This window comes from Plectropomus leopardus, chromosome 5 (assembly GCF_008729295.1).
Source record: "Plectropomus leopardus isolate mb chromosome 5, YSFRI_Pleo_2.0, whole genome shotgun sequence".
Lineage (NCBI taxonomy): Eukaryota > Metazoa > Chordata > Actinopteri > Perciformes > Serranidae > Plectropomus > Plectropomus leopardus.
Window position 1 is genome coordinate 15,934,730 of NC_056467.1, and position 20,474 is coordinate 15,955,203.

Sequence of the window (20,474 nt, forward strand, 5' to 3'; positions counted from 1 at the left end):
GTCCTGTAGTATGAGTACTGTAGTGTCTGTATAGTGGTATAGTGTATGTATTTTATTGTGTTTTCCAAGTTTGTAGTGTATTTTGATGTCTGAAACTCATCATTTTATTAACACGGTAGGCCTGTAAACCAAACTAGGGACAAGAGTTGAAAATTAGCAATAGCTGTTACACTCTTTGTGCAACACATCAGTCTCATACTCTGTATTGGAACTATGTTAAATTTCATTGTCCCTGTCAAATAAATAAATTCAAATTCAGTGACCAAATAACCTTGATGTGTTCTTTGCTTTGGTGATTACCGATTTGACAGTTAGGGAATGATTTTCCACGTATCGGAGAGAGGGGATGGAAGTATCAGGGGAATGGTTGCAACACAGGAATTTCTCTTACAAAACAAAAGTCAAAAGGTTGTAGCCTACAGCTCAATATGTATACTTTTTTCATTTTTTTATAGGATTTTTTTTGTGGTTGTCATTTTCTTATTTTTGTTTTTCAATTCTCTCTGTTTTTATTTATTTATTTATTTAACTTATTTTCAGTTTTTTGTGTGACTTTTTTTTTTCTTTTTTAACTAATTTCCTGCTCATTTTTGGGCCATATCGTGTTAAGTTGTTCATCGCTTCTACACATGCTTTTGAAAGAAATCCACTTTACTCAGGTTTTAAAGGGTTAAACATCTTATTCCAGCCCAAGGTTATCCATAAGAGAAAATGGTGATTATACGCTAATATGAGTTTGACGCATTGGACCAATTTCATGCAACTGCATCATTACACATGATAAATTGATTTAAAAGTAACACAGTCATATGCCAGAATATATTGAGCAATTATTTATTTTGTTGTCAATTCAAACATTATTTTTTTTTCCACACCTGCAGTTCTTCCATAAATTCCCTGTCTGATTTTTTTAAATGCATCTTTGTACAAAGAGGGACAACTAAATGTTATACTTCCATCTCTGCCTTGACATACTGTATGTGACCTGAAATGTATCCTTACTGTCTTGCCTGCACAAATTGAAACTTGTCATTTTGAGCAGCGTTTAGCAGCACGTCCTCAATCAGACTGCTGTTATGGCAACAAACAGGCAACCTTTCCATCTTTCCATTTCACACATTTAACTCCCCCTGTGTGTGTTCGCAGGGTCCAGATCAATAAGTGCCCTCTTTCCGTCACTCTTCTCCAGTTACAGGCAGCCGTTTGATGTGCTTCTCTAACACACATGTGAGTACTGAAAATTCCTCATACACACAAGCACACATACACTCATGAAAAGCAAACATGAACGACACAGTTGCACCACACACACACACAGATAGATGGCTTTGATTGCCGTCATAATTACACGGCAATCCACATCCACCTTTCATTCGTCACAGCTAAGGCAGGTGGCCGAGACTCAGTGTGTCTAATTGCTTGTTTGGCTGCAGATGGGATCCTCCCTCGAGTCCCTTAGTGTTCCCCACCTGTTCTCACTGCTGCCCAGGGACACTAATGAAGTTACGCCACCCCTCATTCAGGCTCTTAAAAGCTCCGGCAGCCACCCTGATGGCAGGCCAAAGTGCTCCCCATTGCTTTCCCTTTGCCCTCTCTTGCCTCAGTAAACAGCCTGTCATTTCACATCAGCCAGCAGACGCACAGCTACTGCGCCTCAACTGTGTCTACATGGACTAACATGTCTGTCTCTCTGTCTGTTTTTCTTTGTTTCATTTTTTTTTAAATCTCTATAGAGTCCCCATACATTTTCATGGACCAAATTGTAATTTTTTTCCATGACTTTTCAAACACCCATAGGACTCTAGTCTTGTCTTGTGTCTTAAACATATCAGATTTAAACTCTATTCAAACAAAATTTCAGCTAACTGGCGTAAATGAAGTGAGAGATGGAACACAGGGAGAAAATTAAGAAACAAACATGACGGTAAACAAAATGTCACACATACACACATTAGAGATATGTTCCATTATGTGGAAGGATATCCGAGAAGGCTGACTGTAAACATTTATTTAGACTAAACAAAATTCCATTAACTTTCAAGGATTTTTACTAATTTCACACATTTGTTTGAGATACTTAATGGTTTTCCATGACCATGGGAACCCTGTCTCAAGCTCTTCCTATATTCTCTCTCTCTTTCTGATTCAGTAAATTTGAGGTTTAATTGTTACTGCTGGGAGATGTGCAAAGACGCTGTCTGATTTCTCCATCTACACTCAATGGCTGTATCAGTGTATGAGACTTTTGCTCTATTTGAGACACTGTTGCCTCAGTGTTTGGTCTGTAGTGAGCAACAGTGTGGGTGTGGTAACAAGCGATTTGTGATCTTTTTCAGGGTCAGTCCAGCTCTATTGTTTCATGTTGCATCCTTTTTATTCCCATATGTGTCTTTTCTCTGCTGCACTCTATTTAAAGTAAGTGAGTTTTCTTTTCAACTGTGTAACACCACAACTGACAGACTTAAATATGACTCAAATGTTTTAAATTCTGCAGCTTTGAAAGGAAAATCACGGTAAAAACTACTCATTTTTCTTCTTACCTGTAGAGCTTTTTATTAATCTTGATTGTTCTGCAGTGAGTTGCAGAGTGCTGCTGAAAGCACCAAAAACTTGAAATAACTCAACAGCAATGTGTCTTTCAAGAAATCATGAACCAGTTACTCAAGGAAATCCACAGACATTGTTGTGTTTCATGAAAAAACTATTTTATTCCTACTGAACTACACCTGCCAACAGTATCACAGAGCAGAGGAAAGCAAGCATCTACTCATAGACGAGAGGCTCATGCTAATGACAGCACTAAAGGGGCTGTCACACAGCCGCCCAAGTGCAAGCGCTCACTTTTTGCTCTGCTGAGCTGAGTTCATGGTGTTGATCTTTTGGCAGTTGCCGCCTGGGTTTTGAGGGTCAAATAGGATAGCAGGCATCACAAAGGCAGAGAGAAGACAAGATGCAGGAGCTAATAATATTAATGTCTGAATACCCGGAATATTGAACACAGCGCCAGCTAGCTGTGAGGACAACTATAACAAATACTGGACCTGGGATAAAATTTCCATCAAACCTAGGGGACTGGTAAAATGTCCAAATATGTTATAATCTTTGGTAATTTCAGTGGTTTCCGTTGTCTTGCAAGAGTATGCAGCTACGTGCCTGGCATCACAGCAGCAAACCATGGCAGCAGCAGCCACTTTTAAAAACGTGTTACCTTTTGGGGCATCGCTCTTGCACGCAGGCAGTTGCCAAGCAGCGGTCTGAAAGCTCCTTAAACAGTGATGCCGCCCTCCTTGCTTGGGCTGTAATGTTAGCTAGCTCAGTGGTGCTACATAAGCTAGCAGTAGATGCATGCTTCCTCCTGTGCAGTGAGACAGTTGGTGGGTGTAGTTTGGTGGGAAGACAACAGTTCCTACATGAATTTCCTCACAACATCTTGGGTAATCAGGTCATGATTTCTGAATAAAGACACTGATGTTGAGTTTTTCAAATGTATTTTTTATTGCTTTGAGCACCATAAGCTGAGCGCAATCAAATTACATTATATGTGTTTTTTCTGCATAGTATATCTTTAACAAATCATTCAACACTGTGAACGTACACCAAACAGATTCTCTGTAAGAAAGCTGCCACAGTCCTGTGTTGCTAATGCACTGCAGGCACCTCTGACTTGAGGATATTTAATATGGAAATTGGTTTCTTAAAAAAGTGGTTAGCTGAATTATTGCAAGGAACGAGATAAAACATTAATTTAGACAGCTTCCAATTTTGGACATTTTCTCAGCTGGAAATTATTTTTTTTTCTCTGACATATTCATTCCACTAATGAAACAGTCAGCAGGCTTTAAATATAACTTGCTGCAACATGCATCATGCATCATGTTGCTCGTCACACTGGCTAACCAGTGTGATGTATAAGAAAGAGAGTATGCTTTTACCATTCTCCATTCACTGACAGCAGCCTTCAGAGAGCCCGTTAATGGATGTCATTTCAGTGAGTCCATTAGTTTTTACAATCCACAGCCCATCCTATACCTATCTATCTTCCTAATTATGGAGCCCTTATCATGCTGTTCAGAGACACTGTAGCAGAGAGGGTGTCGGGGCCATTGCTCATGACGGATAGAGCTGGAAAAGAACTGTAGACCCTTTCCAGCTCATTACCTTAACCTCTGTGGTACTAACTAACCAGAGGTTTGATTCAGCAACAGTCAAGAGAGGAAGGTGTTCTTGGTGACAGAACTGTTTCAAAGACTGAGAAATACCTTTTTTTGGTCTCCAGATATCACTGAATGAATGAAATAAACAGGGACCTGAATAATAAGACAGTATCATTGTGCAGTCACCTATTATAATCTTTGCACAAAGATCATCCAATGTGCAATTTCACTTTTGATTAGATCTGTGTCCATCTCTCTAAATGGGTAACAGCGTGCAGTAGTGATAATATTATGCTATTCATGCAGTTTTTCATAACTTGACATAAAACCAATTTAACATTTACTAAATCATAAAAACTAAGGTATGGCTCTCTACTGCCACAGAACGAAAACAGTAAATATACAACACAGTTGATAAATATGGTTGTATACTGTGTGTTTTCAGTGTGTGATTTTTCTATAAGGTGTTCATTTATCAGGTTAAGAGATGTCAATGGTTAACCGTTTACCAGAATGTTTTTGACCAGTTAGGTTTGTCGGCTTAAAGGCTATTTTGTTATTCTTCGTTTTACTGCACTGCGCCATAACCAGGTCTGGTGAGAGCTAGTTAGCAGCGCTGCTAATTTGGCAATTACTGCTTGTAATGCCATCTTAACCTAATCATTTTTAATTTTAGTAATAATAACTAAATACAATGAAGTTGCTCACCTGATGCATACGTCAAAAAAAGTTTTTAGCTTACTTCTGCATTATGCGTACCAACACATGCACCGCAGTGTGCCCAACCTGCAAAGTCCCAGATTTTTAAATCACTTTTATTTGCTTCAGGAAAATTTTATAAATACAAAACCTCCATGGATCAAATATGCTTAACAGAAAGAGTCATTATTGACCTTGTTTGCAGTTTGATGTGTCTTGCCAACAGTTTTTCACATATCTGTTTTATAATGGTGACCTGTGGAAAAATGCTTTTTGGGCCGTAGGGATTTTTTTTTTCCTGTAATACCATGAGTGGCCAAATTGGCTGCAAGGCTAGGCTGCTTTCTTGGGGGCCCGGGTTTTCACGTGTTAACACGGCTGTCTATCAGCAAAGCCAGCACAATATATAAAATAGAGGGCAAGACATTTACATTACAAAACATAAAAATGTCACCACCTCTGAATGGATAACGCTTTGAAATGCAGTGCATTGAGTCAGCTTCTAAAAAAAGAAAGACCTCTTGTATATTATGTCATTTTTCATTTTTTTCTTTGAAATTAACCGGTTAGTTAACAGCTACTGAGTTTCAGGATATCCAGAACAAAATTAACCAAAACTGACATCTATAACCAGGTTTTCTGATTTTTCCAATCAAGCCTAGAGCCACTGAGTTTGGGATTGTTGCTGAAAGATTAAGTTGTATGTGGCAGAAAGATATGTGAGTAAGCGTAGATTTGTTTTGTATCCATAAGTATGTTAGTAAGGAAGGAAGTTCTTTTGCTGAGTAATTTCTATATACGGCGTAATGGGATCTCAACTGACAATAGCAGTTTGTGTGTCTGAAAGCTGCTGTCTGGCAGCCATCAGAAACACTTAGCTGCTCTTTCTTTTAGGGGTGGAATGTGAAAGTCTTGCATATTTTGGCAAAAAAAGTCTTCTTCCTTCAAACCTTTCAGAGCGTGATGTGTGTATACAATTTGTCCTTGTCTGTTACACAGACACTTTCAAAATTAAGGTCACACATTGTTAGCAGTTGCATATACTGTGGGTGGCTTTTAAATCTGACATTTTAGCTCTGCGGAAAAAGTTTATTTTTCATAACCAATTTGCACAGTTAATAATTTACATCCTGATAACTGTTCATGTTTATTTTTGGGGATCTCGGTACACAATGAGTTACAGCATATTAATGAACAGCTGTCTCTGCATTGTCGGCCTGTCTAAGTATTTGGAGCATAAGTCCATGAATATGAGTTTTACAGCAGGTGTCATTATGCTGGTAATATGCATGCGGTTTCCAGGGTCTATGTCGCTCTCTTTCGCACACACACTACAGCTGACTTCATTTTCTATTTTGGGACAGTTGATCTTGTCAGCCAACTCACTCTCTCTAAGATATTAAATAAGACTGATGTAGGATTAGGAAGTCTTTAAATGTCAATTGTTAATGCCAGAGAGCCTCTGCATTAAAACAAGACTATGTGACTTTTGAAAGGAGCTATAACAGCGTCTTGCATCATCTCACAAATTGAAACACAAATTTAAAAACAGACACACACACAAAAAAAAAACCCAACACATCTTGCTCAGCTCACTACACTCCAAATTTTTGCTGCTACAGCCTAAATTGGTATGGTATGACTGGTGGCTTATAGTGGCTAATGTTAGCAAACGTAAGATAGACAGATATGTAACTAAAGGCTCAGACACACTTAACTCAAGAACTAGCAACAATGATGGCAGACTGTTACATGCAGCCTGTGTCTTGGCCAAAAAGTTGCACTTGAATTCACTGCAAAGACAACAGCCAACAGCCAACGAAAATGTAAGTGTTGCGCCTTCATGAGAGGAAATAACAATCCATGCCAGCAGGTGGCTGAACTCATCATTAAAAAGGGGAAACTGAGAGGTTAACAAAACGATTCAAGACACTAGTTAGCCTGTTAGCACATTATCAACGCAATCAAATGTTGAAAGGTCAAAGCATATTTACCATGTGCTAGCAAATAACTCCTCAAACAATAACAAACCTGATGCCGATTCAATATCAGAATCAAAATAAGATTTATTACCAAGTATTTTTTCACTTGCAAGGAATTTGCTTTGTTTTGGTGTATAGATTGATTAAAAATGAAGGCAAAGTACTTCAATACTCAAGAAAATAAATCTAGAATGGAAAAGTTACAATAACAATATGACAAAGATACTTTAAAAAAAAGTACAATAACATTACAAATATGTACAATATAGTTGTTTCAGAATAAGATAACTGTATAGTTTTGTGCACAATGTGCAAAAATACTACCCAGGGAATATGCAAAAGCTAGCCTATCTGTTGAGCCAAATAGGCTGAAAAAATGGTAGAAAAAAAATAAAGTTTTTGCTTTGATACCAGAACTGCCAGTTGAAGCCAGTGTAACAGTTTCTAAGATTACGCCTGAACAGTGCATGAGAACAGCCTGACATTTCAAATACTTCTTTGCATAAAAACCTACTATAGAAGCTCGCTCCGAGTGTGGGCGGTAATGTGTTTACTACCCAGAAAGGATAAGTAAATGTCAGGTAATTTCAAGCTCCCACTTACACAGACCAGGGCTTTCATTTTGATTGGCTTATCTTTGACTCAAGATTATGCAGTTATAATGGTAAACACTGTAAAGAGAACCATTATTTTTGTTAAATACGGCACAAGGTCAACAAAAGCAACAATGTGAGTTTTCTTGGGCACAAACCTACTTTTGATACATGCTGTTTGTATCCGATATATTGACCATGTGCTTCCATTTGTTTTATAAAATACTCAGAACACTTGAATAAAACATTGGGTGCCAAATGTGACAGTTGTGTGCAGCTCTTCATTATTCATAGCGTTAGCCTTGACTAGCTTCCCTGCAAGTTAAAAAGATCGGATCCATTGGGAATATTTGGTGCTGTCTCCTTGGGTGGATGTTGAAGTCCAAATAAGGCTTCTCCGTCGCTTTGTTTTACTCTCCACATCAGAGTTTGCCTTTTAAATGTGTGCAAAATAATACACTGACCTCACCATGTATGAGTCTCTACTATGCGTCTCACTCAAACACACACAAACAAGCTGTGTCCATCCATCCGTCTGTTACACACAATAGATGACCTGATTTTGACAAAACCTGGATGTGCCATTTTTTTTCTTAACCAAGCCAGCATTTTCAAAACTACATCAAAGCAGGCAGCGGGTTAATGCTGTAAACACCCACAATGCAAGACAATTGCTTATCTGCATGCAAAAGAGGACATGACATCACACGCTTTGAGTTACTGGTTATTTTAAATTGTATAAGCAACCACAAGTGCAAACCTCTCTCTCTCATATCATACACACGGCAGGATTATCTTCTCAGTGTATTTGGGCATGTGGTCTGTTTACCCAAGAGAACTGCAGTGCTTATATCTCCACTTCTCAGAAATCCCACAGCATTTATCCCTCTAGAGTAAAATAAACCATCTCATTATCACAACAAGCACTTAATTCCCGCTCTGACCCACACTGATTTGTGTGATCTGTGTGTTTTTATTCACAGCTTACACCAGGCTAAACTTTTAATGGGTGCCAAGTGATATAAACAGTACATTCAGAGGCAGGATGTGTGTGTTAAAAACAGAGATAGAGACAGAATTTGCTTTGTAGAGATCTCAGGAAATATTGTTTACTGGGGCAGCGTGCCAAGAAGGGCAACGTCAACCCTCATGATTGTGTTTGTCCTTGTGTGTTTGTATTCACAACTACACAATGATTTTTAGACCTTTAGATGAATGTGAATTCATGTGGGGAAAAACAAATAGACCTCTAAAACAGATGTAATTTGCTAGCATGAAATTGAAATGCAGGCAGAAAAAAAATCATTTATAAAAGCATCCCTTTGGGAAGTTTAAAGTTGTGTGTTGTTACTTAAATATTGCAAATCTGTATTCAGAAATTTGCTAAATAACAATAAAACTGTTTTAAATTCTATCCAATGTCCAGACATTGTAAATATGGTATGCATGCGCAAAACAAAAAAAAATAGACTATGCAGGTGTCCAGTGGAAAGAAAAGTAGTAAATTTAGTACTGTGCAGTAGTCAAATCCATTTTATTCTATTTTATAATTCACACTCCACTACATTTTGGAGACATTTGTTTTACCTTTTACTCCACTACATTTTTTGACTGCTATAGTTACTAGTTACTTTGAAGTATAACATTTTTATGCAAAACAGATACTCAGCCTGTAGAAAATGATGCATATTCATTGAGGCGACATTTTGCTGACTAATGAATACTTCAAGTAAATTGGTGATACTTAATTCTACTTAAATGATTTAAGGGGATATACTAGCAGAAACAGAATATATTATAGTAAACATGTTTTCTTTTGAGTGCAACAACCTGAAAATAAGAATCATCATGTTTTCTTTACCTTAACGTGAGATGTTTATATCTACATAGGGAGTGGGCCCTCCTCCGCAGAGTCTGCCATGTTGCATCACCGTGTTTTTACAGGGGCCCAGAAAAGACAAACACTTTCTCTAGATAGGGTCATTTACATTTTAACTTTGACCACCATAGTTAGCAGCCCCTTCATGATGAGCCAAAATGGATTAAACACCTGGTCTGTTTGTTTTGGAGCGGAAGAGTCATCTGCAGATAATTCGGCTCCCTCTGAAAACCTCCTGAGCATCTGGATCACAAGTTATCAGAGTAAAAAAGTCCTGAGAGTCCCCTGTCAAACGTCAATGAGGCAAAACGCCTAGAAGATTTGAAAGTGAAAACTGTGCTATTCAGTGTTTTCACTAATCCTTTTTATTTTGGAGATGAAGAGCCCTCTGTGTATAATTTGGCTCCTGGTAAAAACCTCCTGAAAAATGAACACTGAAGGAATCCTAACCAGGATTTCACGCTTGGCTCACAAGAGCAGTTTCAGCTTGTTGCCATCAGCAATCCTCATGGCTAGATGCCACTAAATACTACACATTATTCATTTAAAGAAGTATTACACTGTTGGATAGATGTGTATGCAGTAGAAGGGTAGAAATGCTTATGAAATTGATGCTACATGATCAGAGAATAACAAGAAAAAATGCATTTTTGCTCAAGAAAAACCTACGACTAAGAGAATGCATTGCACCACACCAGACCAATAAACGCCCCCGCTAGTGGATGACATAATGCAAACTCGTACATGTGAAACCAGCAAGAAACAATCTCAAATTACAGTTAAACAGCAAGTTAGAACATGTCTCTTCAGCCTGTTCTCACTCCGAACTCGTAAAATACATCCGCTCTGTCAGTGCTTTCAGGATACGAGCCTGTTGCCAAAAGTCACTCTCTGTGTCCAACTGGAACGCGACTGGACGGCATCAGATGAGAACGCACTCAGACAGAACCAGTGGCATTTTCGCGTGTGCATGAAACAGTGAAGGACAGTGTCAGTTAATAACACTAACGATAACAACATAATATAAGGCACGCAAGAGCACTTACAGGGTGGGTAGAGAAAAGGATGCATCCCACAAAGAACTGACTTTTGCGCGGAAGTCCAGAGTTCACTTCTCATGTGGATGTAAAGCTTTTTTTCCCCTATATCTTACCATATGCCTCTTTTGTCTAAGCCTAATCATCTGTGGCTTTGTTGCCTAATCCCAACCAATCGTGACAGTCGCATTGATTGTCATCTGGTCTTATTACAAACAACGATGAGAGTTCATACCAGCAGGAAATCAACAATCTTGCAGTGTGGTGCACAGAGAAGAACCTACTGCTCAACGACAGCAAAACCAAGGAGCTGATTGTTGATTTTAGAAAGAAGGAGGCAAAGACAAATACCCCTGTCTACATCGGTGAAGCTAAGGTGAAGCAGGTGAACAGCTGTAGGTTCCTTGGAATTAACATCACTGAGAACCTATCTTGGTCATCACACATCACCACCCAGGTTCAAAAAGCACAGAAAAGACTCTACTTCCTACGGAAACATGGGAAGGCTAAATTCCAGAGCAAGATCCTGGTTAACTTCCACAGAGGAGCAATAGAAAGCACACTGCCTGGAAACATCACAAACTGGCATGGTTCATGCACGGCCCAGGACAGGAAGGCTCTGCAGCAGGTTATTAAAACTGCCCAGAACATCACTGGTTCCCATCTACAGAGCATCAGTGACCTTGGTGAAGTGGGATGTCTGCACAGAACCCAAAGGATACTGAAGGACAGCAGCCACCCCAGCCACAGTCTGTTCACCCTGCTGACTTCTGGGAAAAGATACAGTATCTGCTGCAAAACCACTACACTACAGAGCAGCTTCTTTCCCCAGGCTGTGAGACTCATAAACTCCTCCTTCGACGCCAAAAGATGTAGAGGGACTTGGGATCACCTTAAAATCTAATTTCTTCTTAAACTACGTTTGAGAAAAATTACAATTAAGTAACCTTGTACCTTGTAAACATAAGGACCATGCAGTGTCCTCCCACCACGCGCACTTGCCGACATCACAGTAACAGCATCCTGAAACATAAACAGCTGAAAGAGAAGGATACCTAAAAGGTCCTCGGTAGACCTAGAAGGTCACGAACAGAGCAGCACCATGTGATGCCGGGATGTGTTGGGATGACAACGTGTTTGTTTCTCTGAGGTGAGAAATCCGTCCCTCAGTAACATAATCTTGGTTCATATTTGATAAGTGCTGCTTAGTTTTCTTGTTTCATCTCATATTTTTCTGTTTTAGGAGTCATTTTCACTGTAGACAAAGTAGTATGGCACCCACTTCCTGTTCACAAACTCTCACTATTACAGCCAAACAGGATGTTAAAATGTGTTTCGAAAAACATTCTAGAAAAATAGGCAGTGCAGTCACATAATCGAATTCGGTCCAAGTTTCAGAGGGACGGGTCTGTCTCTTGATCTGCTTTCTTTGTTGTCCGCAGTAGTGAAGGCATTAGTGGCAGGCATTACAAAAATGCAGAAGTACGGCTCCTAGTTTGAGCAAGAGCCCAGGAGAGCCATATGGATGGAGGGAAGTTTATCGCAGTTCATTATTACCCACATTGTTTGTATATAAAGCTGACTGGAAATTGCCAAAATATCCCTTTAAGCTGAATTATGAGGTGAAGGATTTTTGCTTTCAGGTATTGCTTCTTTTACCTTAAGGAAAAATTTTAATACCTCTTCCACCCCTGAGAATATGATACTGACATCACATGAGAGATGTTTAGGAGAATGATTTATTTTGTAGAGAATGTTTATCTACAATTAAACTGAGCAGTTAATTTTTTTTGGCAAATATATTAATCACAAATGTAAGAAAAGAAAAATTCCCATGCCAGTAGTGAAGTAATGTTCGCAGGGTTAGAGGTTTTATTTTATTTTATAAAATAAATGAAATGTTGGGGAGGGTCAGTGACCTTATTTTCAGTTGTTTTTTTTACTGCTCATATATCCTCACACTCTAAAAGGACATAATTCATTATGCATCAAGATTATTAGGTAACATCTCAAAGGACTGTTTTCATTATAGAATTAATGCAGCTCCTGAGATAAACTGAGAGCACCAAGAAAACATAAAAGTCCTCTTAGAAGAAAAGAAAACAGCATTTTTTCTTGTTTTTCAAACCTCCGTTGAGAATCAGGTTGAAGCTGGAGGTTTTTGTTTGCTCTGTCATCAGCTGGAAAGTGGCTGTGGGCTTTTATTGTTATTTCTCTTTATCACATCATTGTTGGGACGGGATGGGTTCGCAAGGCTGTATTGTTGTCTGAGAGTCTGCTAAAGGCCATTTTCGATGTGCATTTATCCCTTCATGTTAGAACTTCCTTCCTGCCATTCACTGTTGATGTCATTAGTGCTATTTCAAGAACACATCACAAACTGTCACCAGTGTGCAACTGATTAAAAGTGGAGGACTGAAACAAATGTTTGGGAGGAGTTCAAACTCCAGTCGGGAGTAACAGAAGGACAAATCAAACAGGATCTTGATGGTGTAGTACCACAGATACAGTAGTCAAAACAAAGTGAAACAAAAATGTGACCCATTTTTTCCTACAGTTTTGCTTTCGGAAAATTCTGAATGATTGAACGAGGGAACTGAAAGGTATCTGAGAGCAAATATCATTTCTGCCCCCCTGTGTTCAATGTCTGGACTAATTGACAAATGTTGAATTGAGAAAAATATAATGTTAGTTTGCTGGAAAGACACATGCTCTTATCGTGCCCTTGATTCACCTTCAGTGTCTGCCACATGCTGCTATCTGGGCACGCTGTGTTTGCACAGGAAACTGGCTACTATCAAATCATTAAGTGGCAGCTTTCATGCAGGCGTGACAGTCAACAGAAGTGGTCGTAGTCAAGTTAATGTCTGGGATTTTTAAGAGGGTCAAGGACTTTACAATGAACAAGAAGTTGAAAAAAATCATTTATTTATCAAACATACTCACTAACCTAATGAGCTAAATCCACTATAAAATAATAAATACAAAATGAAAATCTAGAAAGAAATGAAACTCATAGAGAGAGAACGAACATGTTCAAAGAGCATTTGTTGTTTTATCTGTGATTCCTGTCTTGGTGACAGGAGGGGACTGAAATAAATCTTTCAACAGAAAGCAACCAAACTGTCTGCGTTTAGGAGGAGAATTTTTTCACTTGCAGCTTCCTCTGAAATATACAAGAGGCGTAAGAATTCGGTTTGGGCAATGCGCAGAGACATATAATACTCTGACTATTCAGGCACAGACAAGTGCAAATAACATGCAGTGTAGTGTATAATGTTTAACATAGCGTCATATAATCATGATTTCAAAAGGGCTGATTTTACGTGGGAAGGTGGTAAAGCTGCCTGTTAGGAGAATCTGGAAGAAAATCCTGCTGCTTGTGTCACTTGAGCTCCTCCTCATCAGGCTAAGATAACGGTTCAGTGATTGCACTTAATGATAATGTGCACTGACTTCCCCCTCGCTGGAGCCAAAGGAAGATTGACCGCCTACACCCCGTGACTGACAGATTCGTAAAGATCTCAGTTTCACATGTCTCACCGCAGAAGCAGCTAGGTGAAGGCTCTTTAATTAAGTGGAGAGTGATGTGGTGTGTGTGTGTGTGTGTGTGTTTGTGCGTGCATGTGTGCGTGTGTGTGTGTGTGTGTGTGTGTGAAAGAGAGGCTACAGGACTGAGTGGGATGCAATAAACTATGAGGAAATCTGAGCCTGCTGGAGAACTAATAGAGAACAAATATGGTCTGCTGGAATATTCTCAATCATATAAAAAGCTTCAATATTACCTCAGGCTTAGCTGACATAGTTGATCCTTTGTAGGTGTAAACCCTAAAGGGCTGCTCCCATGCTACATGTTTTGCACCCTCAAAGCCATTGTTGTCAGTGTAGACGTGTGGCAGGCACGCTCAAAAGCTAAAGCAACCTCATCCTGGCATGCAAGTGGCCCCATGCATCTGTTTTTTCTGGCTGTGCACTGACTTAAACATAGTTCAACTTTTGAAATGCAGCAATGAGCACTGCATGTCATATGACGAGGAACAACCAGTTACAACTGGCAGACATCTTTCCTTTCTTACAGAAATATTAGTTTGTGGAAAATATGGAGGAGATGAAACGTCAGTGCACAAAGCCACTCAAACTAGAACATTCAGTGACTGAACAAGACACACCACGCCTTTCTTCTACCAAAGCTTTACATCCGTCTGACAATATTATAGACCTAATACAAACTTAAAAAATAGCGCCTGGCAGAAGATCAGCTTCAAACTTGGGATTTCTGGTAAGTAGACAATAATATGGTGCTAGTTATGGTCGCTTAAAAATGTCTGGCACACTTGGAAGCGGGCAAGGAAAGGCAATATAAGATTCAGCAGGTACCTTGTACCTTGTATGTGACCAGGCCAAGCAGCAACTTCTGGGGAAAAATTACACCTAAGAGCCAAACACTGCACCCCTTGAAGGACCAGTTGAGGTTGCCTTAAGAAGCCATTTAATCCCCGTGTGAAAATGCTGCTGCTTTGTGTTGTTCTGGGATCACTGATTTCCCATTATGAAATAACTTTACATATCATTTAACCTGAAACTAACATTCCAAGAATATTATCAATGAATCCTCCAGTACAGTGATTTATATTGTCTGCAGAATATATCAGCAGCGACAGACAACCTTTCACCAAGTTGCTGATCCCACATGCCCTCTTTTATTGTCAGACTCCTCCAGCCAGCACACTGTGGCTGACGGGTCGTGTACTGTTTACTGTACATTCAGTGCTGGCATAACGAGCGCTCTCACACACACATACATGCACACACAGCGTATACAAACACATGTAAACAGCACCCTGCCCCCTAAAAGAGAACTTGCTCAGCTATGTGGCTCATAGAGAGTGACCATCCGTGAAAAAGACACACAAAGCAGCTTGGATTTAACTACAGGGCCTCAGATGTAATTGGAAGAGATCCAGCATAAACATATGGGATTAGCTTTCATCTTGTTAACTGTATATATGCCACAGTGACAAAAGCTAGGGGACCTCATATGATTATTGTTCTCCCTTTGTTTATAAGTGCAAATCTCACCCAGGGCCACCTCTAACTAAGGTAGAGATCAGCTTTGATCTTGACCTTGACATTATTGACGGTGGTATATTATTATCAAAGCAATCTGGGTTACATCTGACAGGTTTACTTCAAAGCTTAACTACGGAGTTAGTGAGGGAACTGCATGTTTAAGATGACTTTCTAGTATCATGTACAGGTGGCTCCTCTTGATCGATCGATCGCCTTGGCATCCTGCACAGTGAGTTCAGGGCTTTCGATCCAAATGACCCCTCACCAATCAGCTTCCTGGAAAAATGGCATTGAGACTCCAAGAGGACTGAGTGGGCTTGATTAAAGTAACCTTGAATGGAACTAACGTCATGAAAAAACAGACAAAAATGTGCAGTAAAGAATGAGACAAGCAATAAGAAGAACTGCAGAGAGGAAGTAACAGATGGACTCTGCAGGCCTGGGAAACATTAAGTCGACATCTTTACGCAGTCAGTGCCATGACGCTATTGTATCAATAAAACATCTATAAACACCATAAATGTCAATAAATACCAACTTGCTGAGCCTTATGCTGATGCTGTCATAAGCCATTTAACTGACACGATATGGCGTTTCCTCCTGCGATCCTTTAGAACCTTAGCAGCAGACAGAAAGAGTGGTACTTTTAAGTGTTTTCTTATTGGTCATATGTTACTACTGCAACCACTACACTACTACACTACCAGTTACTGTGATACTTACAGTAACTTTAGCATATGAATATTTCTAACAATAAAATACACTTGAGAGGGGCTTTAGTCTATATTTCCATAATAACAATGTATCAAATGACGGTATGACAATGTAAGAGGAGTCACTGGTATCAGTGAACTTTTGGAGTGATAACACCTAAATCGACAGCAATGAGTTTCAGCACACTAGTCAGCTATCTGGCCCCGCAACTTTTCAGTTTAGGTTCATTCTCACCACTCTCAGTGATTTTTTTTTTTTTTTTTTTTTGGCTACAGTTGACCAAACACTGCCTGCTCAACACTAAACTACAAGCGGATACAGTAAACGATTAGCTTGTGACCAAAACCAGATTGGATTTACATTAATAAGTATCACAACTCTAAATGACAGGTGATTTGATACAGAATAGGGTCAGGGGGGCATCCCCTTGTTAGCAAAATGACCAACAAAATGAGCCCCTCTCATTGCCATCCCTCTCTGTTCTCCTTAAGGTTACTAAAGGCTCAGTTATGCCTTCTGCACAGATGGGGTGCATGGCAATGTGCTGATGCAGGATCACGGTGAAGAAAATATTTGGATCTTTTATACTCTGAGAGGTTACACCTCATTGCAAACCAGTATTCACTCAGTAGTAGAGGCAGTGTATAAAAAAACTCACAGCTTACAGCATTGTTCTCTGCTCATCCGAGAAAACCCACATGACCACATCACTCTGGCTGTGCAGATACTCATGGCCCTCAATGTATCAAGCATAAATCAAGCATAATAGGTGGACTTTGCTGTGGGTCAGGACCCACACGTCATCCTATCCAGACCTGGACCAATAACTGACAAATTATTAAGAAGTATTACATTTGGACGTAGGGTTTCTGTTTTAACCGGAGCAGCACTTCTAGCCTTTACAGCACTGGGTCATATCTGAAACCCACAGACCAGTCGCGTGTGTTGTAAATCCCCTTACATAATGCTACTCAGCCAGGCTGTTCTCATGCACTGTTCATACATATACCTATTTAAGTAATGCACCAAAGTTCGTATATAACCCCGGTATCATGAGCCAGCATTTTGTGTATTACCCACATATTGGGAAGGCTGTGATCACATGACCAACGTGCTGACAGAAGTAAAGAAAGAAGAAGTCACCATAAGGAGGCAGGTTTGGATGGTGTATGAGTCACAAAACATGGGACTTTCATCGGGAAACCACTATGAATTTGATGACAGCGTCACCATATTTCTTTTTTTTTCCCTAAACCTAACCTACATAACTTTATTAGCTTTGAATTGTACATTAAGTATTTAAAATCATTTGTGGGAGGCTAATGCTGTAAATATCAAACGAACTGTTGTTCATGCACATTTGTTAGATATCATATGAACCATTCTAGGAGGATACAATAACTCAGTTAATCACATCTGTACATCATGATAAGCACTGCAACACAAGTCAGAAAATGAAATACACACAGGAGACACAAGATGAGAGACAACAGTCTGAGGAAAAAAAAGAGTCAGAGAGAAGTAATTTCACATAGTGTGCCCTCAAGAGGAAAAATAGACGAGGAAAACGGAACTTTTAATCAATGAGGGACTGACATGTTCATTTTTCCCACGGGCAGTTTAAAACCTGCATGTCTCTGTAGGTCTCATGTTTGTGTAATATTCATATTAAATATGTTTAAAATGCAGCATATTTTTTCTGTATTGGTTGGGAATTTAAAAAATTCCCTATTAAATAACGATAATGTCATTTATCAGCTTAAAAAGTGATGACACACCTTTTTGTCATGGTTTGACTGACTAATCCTCTATGGAGATCTGAAGGTGTTTGCGCTTTGGGTGAATGAGGCATTGTGAGCTGATGGGGCTCTTCTCATATATAGGATCACTAAGAGAGTCTTAATTCATTCATGGTTTAAGCGAAACAAACATTGATTATTGTAGCAGCAATATTACATTTCCAATACAATGCTGCACTATAAAAAATGGTTTGAAGTACTGTATACAATGAGATCTAAAATTTAAAAGGCAGTTTTGTGCAAAATAATGTTGCAGGTCAAACAATAAAAAGCCTGGAATCCAAGGCATATTCTATTTTTAAGATTTGATGCATATGAGAGGTCATAAATATCTGTTGACATTAGCAGTCACAGTGTGGGCTGAAACAATCATCTAGCTGGGTGCCCCGCAGCATCACACCCACCCCGACATTGGATTTTAAAACATCAGCTTGACTGACAGCTCTTCTGCAGTTTTTTCGGTACTGATGGCACCAGGGGTCACAGTGAAAACATAATGCCCGAGCTGGTCCTTTTCCACACCTAAAAATACTGTCAATGGAGAAAAAAAAATGCCATCTAAAGTTCAGCACTGTGGGTGACAGCATTTTGGGCATACCTTTTAATATTGTTATCTTAATTTCCTGAATGTCATGTGCAAATCATCACAAGGCAGAAACTGGGTAACTAAAATTTAAATAAGGCAATGGACTGTGCGTTTTTTATTGTAATAGAAGTCAAACAATTTAGTATACCTCTGTGATTATCAATTGAACTAATGAGTCCTAAAAATGTGTCCTCCTAAAACCACAAAGTATATGATTGAAAAATGCTGCCCTGTTTTGTCAGTGACTTCCTCTAAGGGTCCCGTGGTGTGAAATGATACTGTACATCCTCATCAAAAGCCTACTCCCACTCTCTGATGTCTTTGTCAAAACACCCAATTCTGCTGCCAAGTTGGAACTCAACATATTTTGACTTGTTCTCTTTTTACTAAAGCTGAGCCAAGGACCCTGCATTAGCAGACATTTGATATTAAATGAAATCACTCAGTTCCCTGCAGCACGTTCCTGCTGTTCTGTTTTTCCAGCCTGGTCTCACTCGCAGGGCGTCAAAATATGCCGCTTAGGCAGTTTACCCACCATCACTATAATGAAGGCGGATGGGTCCAATAAACATTGGACTTTGATCCACGAGACCAGTGTTGAGACTAATAGACAACAACGTTGGTTGCTGTGTTTGCGCCACTTAAAGGCAAGTGTTTCGTTTTAGCAACATCCACAATCTTTACCTAAGAATAACCAAATAATTTGTTGCCTAAACTTGACCCCTTCTTACTGCCAACTCCGTCTCTATTATCCATTAATGTACTATTTGTCCGAGTAGAGGTTGTACTAAAGTATGGAAGACGTGACAATGTAATTGCATGCATGTACAGTTTTGCTCCATCTTTTTTTGTTAGGGATTTGATTTCTTACAGATCTAAAATAAGGACGTTTTGCTTTATTGTTTTTTGAAATATTTGTTATTGGTTTTTGAAAGTTAGACTGCTGTAAACAATCACCCCTTAATATATGACCCCGTGAACGTCTTGTTCCCTCTTTCCTTTAAAAACAAATTCCAGAGCAGGGGAATTGCTTACTCTATTGGAAAAAAATATACAAACCATTTTGAACAAATTCAATGTCTAGAACTAATAAGTCATCAGATCTGTGATTTTGTTGACAGCTTTTAAAAGTAAAGATACAGCTTGTTTAAAATGAGCTTTTAAGTAAATGACAGCATCGTCTGCATACATTTGAATATTAACTTCTAATTGAAATAAATAATAACAGCACTGATTATGAGATGACCTAAAGTTGAACCTTGGGGTACACCAGTAGAGCATTCTAAAAATGATAGGATTTTACATGTTTGTTTGTTTGTTTTTAAATGTTTTATTGTGTGCTTTTTGATTGGGAGATTGATAGATTTTGTATTATATCAGATCACCCCAGTAAATAAACTTGCTTTCAGATGAGGTTTGAGTCTCTATAACATAAAATATTCACAATAAAATAAGCAATAAAAATCAAACGCAAAGTCTTGGGAGGGGCTGGGTGGAGGGGATAGGTGTAGGACCCCATTGCTCATGATAAGAAACTGATTTAAAGGCCATTAAATGAAGTATTTAAAGTATCTCAATCAGTGGACCCTTGTGATTGATTCCTAAGACATAGAGGCATCACTTTGTGTTATTGTGTCCAATGCTTGATAACACTGATGTGCTTTACCACAACTGCATGTGGTCTGGTGAGCCCTCCTGATGGTTTACTTAAGAGAAAGAGACCACAGGAATAGCAGGAGAAAAGACTGCTGCGCCAACATCCAAGATTTGATAATCTCCATCTAATCTGTTTTCTTAGAGGCATCTCACTCGTCTCTGCTGAGAAGAAGGTCAAGAGGCAAAAAAAAGCAGTCAGGGCATATCTGCATAATTCTGCATATTTTCTGTCCCTTTCATTTGTACTATCTCCACCTATCTCTTTCTGTACATGGATCTTATTCTCTTTCTGTACATGGATCTTA